The sequence below is a fragment of the Lynx rufus genome, unplaced genomic scaffold, assembly GCF_022079265.1.
Source record: "Lynx rufus isolate CCGP_SWC_20201006 ecotype Redwood Valley unplaced genomic scaffold, mLynRuf1.p SCAF_2, whole genome shotgun sequence".
NCBI lineage: Eukaryota > Metazoa > Chordata > Mammalia > Carnivora > Felidae > Lynx > Lynx rufus.
The window spans coordinates 77,177,373-77,184,300 of NW_025814834.1; positions in this window are offsets into that span (position 1 = coordinate 77,177,373).

A 6,928-nucleotide genomic window follows, 5' to 3' on the forward strand; every position below is an offset into this window, starting at 1 on the left:
TTTTATAATAGGATGTATGTTTTGAAAAGAAATATCACATTCTCATAAAAACCATCTTCAGATTCACGTGCTTACAATGAGCAATCAGCAAATCTTTTCTGAGTGCCTGCTTTCTGAGAGGTATAAAGCCCTGAAGAAAACAAATTGATAAGACAATGATTGTATCTTCAAAGCATGTATTGTACTATGGAGAAAATGAATTGACAATTCTAATCAATAATATCATGAGGTTCACTCCTGGTTAGTCTACTTTCTTTATTCACTACTGGAATAGGCTAGTAATTAACCCCAGAAATGGCTGCATTGGCTAGTGTTTGTGGAAAGAGTGGTGTGTAAAGGAGATAAAGGACCAGCAAAGAGGACAAAAATAAAAACAAAAACAAAAGAGTACTTAAAAAAAAAAAAAACACTAATTCCAGACTCAGTGAGAATTAGAATCGTTCATGGAAAGAAAAATGGGACTTTCATGGTAAGCCAGGAATTTTCACACTGGCAGCCTAATTTTATTGTCAAAAATTATCAGCAGAGTGAACTCTATCCTAATATAGGGAACTTGATGCTTAAGGAGCTTGAGAGTCTGGAGCATCAAGGTTCTTTACATGGCAGAGCAAGGATTCAATATTACTCTAATTTGTTTAAACATGGTAACTTGTGGGAATTCAGAGGGTAAGAAAGGAAAGTTGAAGCCATAGCAGCTAGGAAGAAGGAAAACAGAGAAAAAAATTACATTGATAAGAGGTCATTTGAAACCTTCAATATTACAAATTCATATAGAGTGAAAAATCCTATTTCAAGGAGTATGTAACTAAGAAACCACAAAAAGACCCTTAAAAAAGAAAAGACTTTGAAATTCAACATATTTTTTTTCTTTTAACTTTCCATTTTCCTTCTAATTCTTGGTTGGCGAAAAGTAGAAAATTTTTTAAATTCCCCAATCAGAACTCTGGGCCACTTTTGAAAGAGAAAGGATTACTAAATCAGGCAAGTTAGCCCAATGAGTTGTTATAACTTAATAATAATGACCCCCTTTATTGAGTGATGTTCTGTGTCAGTCAAGGCATTCAATGTACTATCTCATTTAATCTTTCCCAGAGGGTGTAGAGAAAGCACTATTTCTGCCCCATTTTTTAGATGAGGTCTTTGCTCCACAAAGTTAAAATGAAATTACTCAAATTCACACAGCCTGTAAGTAGTGGAGCCAAAGATCAAACCCTGACAGAAGTCTTGTATCTATATCCTTTTATTTATAATTCAACTGATGTTTCAAAATTGTATTTGCTATTTTTTTTAAAAAGAAATTTATAATCACATGGTTCAAATTACAAATGTTAGTAATTAATGTTAGATTTCGTTATGTTCTAAAAGAAAGACTATAAGCATACATAAGCAAAAATGCATATATATGTGTATGTATAATTGCTATTTTTAAAACACAAACTATCAGGGTGCCTGGGTGGCTCAGTCCATTAAGTGTACAACTCTTGGTTTTGGCTCAGGTCATGATCTCCAGCTTCATGGATTTGAGCCCCACATCAGGCCTGCTTGGGATATTCTCTCTCTCTCTCTCTCTCTCTCTCTCTCCTTCTCTATCTGTCCATCCCCCACTTTGTGCTGTCTCTGTCTCTCTCAAAATACATAAATAAATTTTTAAAAAATTAGAAAAGAAGCCCCACCCCCATCACAATGTAGGCTCCTCTACAACATGCTTTTTTTAAGTTACTAATTTTCAATATCAGCTTAGAAGAAACTGCTTTTGTTGTTGTTGTTGTCATTTTTGATGGCTACCTAGTCTTCTTTTATATGGCTGTATCATAATTTGTTAACCAGCCCACTATGGGTTGGGCATTTAGATTGTTCTCAATCATTTGCAGTTACTACCATTAATAACCTTGTATTTCCTTCATCTTACATGTCTCCCAAGTTCCTCTTATTCCTATCCAGGCTGCTTTTCTGAGATACCTAAATCATTCTTGGTATAACCCCAAGATATTTGTTTAAGTTAGCACATTTTGAGATATGCCAATATGTCAGTGTAGTATTTTCCATCACTTAGGGAGGACTGAACATGAATTTTTACCTCAAAGCATTTGTTAAACCAATAGAACAAGTGGGAGACAATGTTAGGAAAAAAAGGGTAAACAGGATTGAGAACAATTAGGAGTGACAAACAAGACTAGACATCAAGAGGTCTTTAATGACTTCTATGTTTTAGCAAGGCTATTCTTCAGAAACTAACCTCTCACAAATGTATATCCCGGCTAATACACTGCATGTGTTTTGCCAGCTAATTCTCTCACCAAACATTTGCCTGATGCCTAGACATACTTTAAAGAGCTCTGGAAACTATAATAATTAGTCCTAGAGGTTATTGTTTTCTCACCCATATTAATTAGTTATTTGGAGAGTCAGTTCATAAAACCGAACAACTATCTTCAGCAAATCAATTTTTTTTTGAGCTCTCCGGAGGATACTTGTTATATGAACCCACAGTAAAGTTATGAATGATACTATTCTTGTTAATAACAGGGACTTTGGAAATTTTAATGCTTCTATTTTGAAGATATTTACTAAATGTATCTGTTCTCTGAACATTTGCTCCTTCTGGTTCTTTCTTTCTGATTATGCCAATCCCATTCCAATGCAATCTTATCTCACCCCATTAAGGAGAATAAGCTTTATTAAAGCTCTTTAAGGGCAGGTCAGTAGAGTGAAACCCTCAGATATTAAAGTCAGAAGCTTAGAGGATGTTCAATAAATGCTATTGCTGTAATGATGATAAAATGACATTTGCCCAAGATAAGTAGGAATTAAGACAGAGGAGACTTCTTTAGCCTTAGATTGTTCGTCTTCTATTAACTCTTGATGATCAGAGGTTGAGCAGTCTCCGATGCTTTAGCATCACTAAGAAAAGGTTCATCATTATATATCTTGGTTTAGAAATCTTCCCCGCATACAAATGGTATAATGAAAATATTTCTCATAAAGACTAATTTATATCTAGCTTTTGTTCTCAGTTGACTGATTATGAAGACATTTATTGAGTGAAGCTATAATCAAAGGAAGAAAAGACCAGAAGCTATTTCTAAAGTATAGGTGAACATAGAAAATTTATCTTCCTCAAGCAAGCAGTATCATTCAGTTATGAATTCATCGATTAACATTTATTGTGAGCCTACTCTATGCCAGCTATTAGGATAGGAGCTGATGGTGAATAAGGCATGGTTCTTGTTTCTGTCTAGTAGGAGACACATATATAAACAAATTAATGTTATAGAATAGTATACCTATAGTAGTAGCAGTAAATAAAATTGAAAAACTAAGAGCTGGAATGGTCAATGGGTTTCATCTTATCTACCAAACCTCAAAGGTTGCTGTTAGCTTCTATATTTTTTAAAGTGTATTTATTGATTTTTTAGAGATAGTAAGAAAAAGAGCAAGCGAGCATGGGGGAGGGGTAGAGAAGGGAATAGAGAGGGAGAGTGAGAAAGGGAGAGAGAGAGAGAATCCCAAGCAGGCTCCACACTGTCAGTGTGGAGCCTGATGTGGGGCTCAAACTCAGGAACTATGAGATCATGACCTGAGCAGAAATCAAGAGTCAGATGCTTAACCAAGTGAGCCACTCAGTCACCCTAGTTGCTGTTAACTTCTAGAGCATGATTTAGAAGCATTTGAAATGGAGTCAGAGATATGATCAGTGATGTCTGTGGGATGGAGAAGGTCAGTCTTCACATTGTCTATTTGCTGTCTCTGCTGTTCTGTGTAGCGTAGAACAGTTGTACACTGGGTGCCTAGGTGGCTCAGTGGGTTGAGCATCAGACTCTTGATTTCAGCTCAGGTCATGATCCTGGAGTCATGGGATCGAGCCCTAGATGAGGCTCCATGCTGAGTGTGGAGCCTGCTTAAGATTCTCTCTCTCCCTCTGCCCCTCTCCCCTACTTGTGCGCATGCTCTCTCTCTCTTAAAATAATAAAATAAAATTATATATATAGTGGCCTGAGGTTTTAGGAAAGAGTTGACATTTGTGATGAGCCTTGAAAATTGGACCTAACTTTGAAGAAAGTGGTGAAGGGCAGTCAAAGTGAAGGGGAAAGTATGAAGAAAGGCAAAGTTATAAAATAGCTGCAGTATTACATTCAGCACTCCCTATAACTAGAAAGCGGGTTGGAAGAGAAGCCAGGGAGTTACAGGCTAGTGTTCAACAGGAGACAATCATAGGTCCCATTTCATGTAAACTGAGGAGCTGGAACATAATCCCCTGGGCCAGTGTTCCTGGGAACTGTAGTTCACAGATCAATTGTATCATATTTTCCAAGATGCTTGTTAAGACAACCAAATCAGAATATCTGGATATGGGGTTAAGAATCTTCATTTTTCACAAGCTTTCTAGATGATTAAAAATTGGGAAACCATTATAGCGTGAAGATCAGACTGTTCTGGGAATTTTCATGCTGAGTAGTTAACTCGTGTGTTCACAAATATTTCTCACACTAGAGCAGGCCAGGCTCGTGTTCACTATCAGCACCTGCATCCACAGCCTCTCTGAATCCCCTTCATGGGCCAAGCAAAAGCAGCACTCCAGCTGTTTAATTTTATTTAGTAAGAACCTTCTGTGTAGTGAGCAAATTATAACACTAGAATTTAATTGAAATTGGAAGTATACAGTTTAATTGAGCATGTTTTAGTAAATTGGAGAAAAGGGAGAGATTTCATCCTGGTCAGAAACATATTTTCAGCTGTACCAATAAAAAGCTTTAGCAATGGGTGGGATTGGGGGTACCTGGATGGCTCAGTTGGTTGAGCATCAACTCTAGATTTCAGCTCAGGTCATGATCTCATGGTTCTTAAGTCTGAGGTCTGCATTGGGCTCTGTGCTGAAGGCATGGATTCTGCTTGGGATTCTCTCTGTCCCTCTCTCTCTGCCCCTCCTGCACTCATGCTCTCCCTCTCAAAATAAATAAATTAATTAAAAAAAAAAAAAGAAGCTTTAGCAAGGGAATAACTTGCTGTCATCAGAATGGTCCTGGTCATGGCTAGGTTTGCAACAGTTGCCTACTTTCAGCTGTGGACTTCTCCTGGTTTATCACAGAAAACAAAGGAAAAAGCTACTGCTATTTAATGAAGCACCCTACTTCACTAAGCGAACTCTTCCTAGTAGGTAAGTAACCCACAAGTAATTGAGATGTGTTCCCTATTTACATGTGTATATAGTATACAATCCAGTAGTTGTTTGTTTTATTTCTTTAAATGCAGGTTTGTAAAATACAACCAGAAATTTCAGATAGAGATAAGAAGATCCTGAGGATTGGGATGTGATTACTCTATACAAATCTTTACTATGCTTGTTATTATTTTATGGTACATGTTATACTCACTACATGGCATTTATCAACACTGGTTCATTCATTCACTTATTTATTCAAAGGATATTTATTGCCACAATGCTAGGTAATGGGGACAATACCTAACATAAAGACTCTCTTATGGACTCATGACTATGAAAATAGTTTCAACTATAATAAGTACTTTGAAGCAAAGTCACATAACACCATGGGACTATCAAATAGGAGGAAAAGAGCACATATTTAGGCGTAGGAAATAAAAACCTTAGAGAATGACCCCTCTGAACTAAAAGTAGTAATTATGAATTGGGAATGTGGGAATTGATTTTAGGTAAAGAGAATTTTATATTTTCAGGCCAGGAAGATGACAAGTTTAGGGAACATAAAATGTGGAGGGACAAGGGAGGAGCGCTTATAATGAGGAGTTATGTCAGGGCTGGCAATGAAGCCTTTCAGCCATGTAAAGTATTTAGGTCTTTGATTCGAGCCCTTGATAAGATCAGTTAACACTTATTAAGTATATACTAAATGGCAGGTTCTGTGTTTATTTTATATAAACGGTTGTAGGATATGCTGTGGTGTTGCCCAGAAAACCACGCTCCTTTCAGGACTGAAATGCTCATTCCCCTGGCTGCTGGGAGTGTTGCCTGCTGAAAACCCAGTCCACCCCAAAGTTCCCTTGACCAGAACAGCTGCCTCCTGTAAGATTATGCTCATTCCCTGGGGCAACCCTCACTCCACGACTGGTTAATGCAGGTAAAGGCCTCTCCCCCTCACTCTTGTAAAGTGAAAACATATTTATGAAAATTATGCATTATTCTATTAAATCTTTTACTGAATGAGTTCTTAACAGTCCTTTAGGCTACTGACCTATCAGAGTAAATATTAGCTGAGAAATACAGTATATGTAACATCGTATCAACAGGTATACTACTTTGATTCTGCATATGAAATAAAAATAGTATAATATCAATAAAATAATAATCAGATAATCGAATAAAATGGCTTTTAACATAATTGGTCAAATATGTTGAAGGAGGCAAGCAGATTTGTTGAGATTGCTTTATGCAGTAAACCATTCATAAAACGCCAAATTAAAAAAGATGTTTTTCTATTCTTGGCTATTCTATATCTTTGCATTTGATACTTTTGAGCCTTTCTTAAACTCTGTACCCTTGCTTTCATGGCATTACGTGTACTGGTTTCTCCTCAACCTTTTCCGACTATTCCTTTTCTGTCTCATCAGGGTTCCGCTCCCTAAGCCCACCCTGCAAGTGTAAGCAGTCACACAACTCAAGCTTCACATCTACTCCTATCACTCGTTTCACTGTACTATTACTCTGACTATTCTCAGAATTTCACCCATTTTTATGATTTAGCTACTTCCTAAAAGATGTAAAGAGATATTTTAAATCTCTCTTTTTTAATTCCCAACTTACTCCTCTGGCTTAAAATCTCCATCTTCAGGTGTTTGCTGTACAGTTTCAAAGCTGGGTATAAAAACACAAAGCAAACGAAAGCAAAAATCCTGAATGGAAATCTTAGATTTTTCCCCAACTTTTTTCTCTATCTAAACTTATGGCTAAATG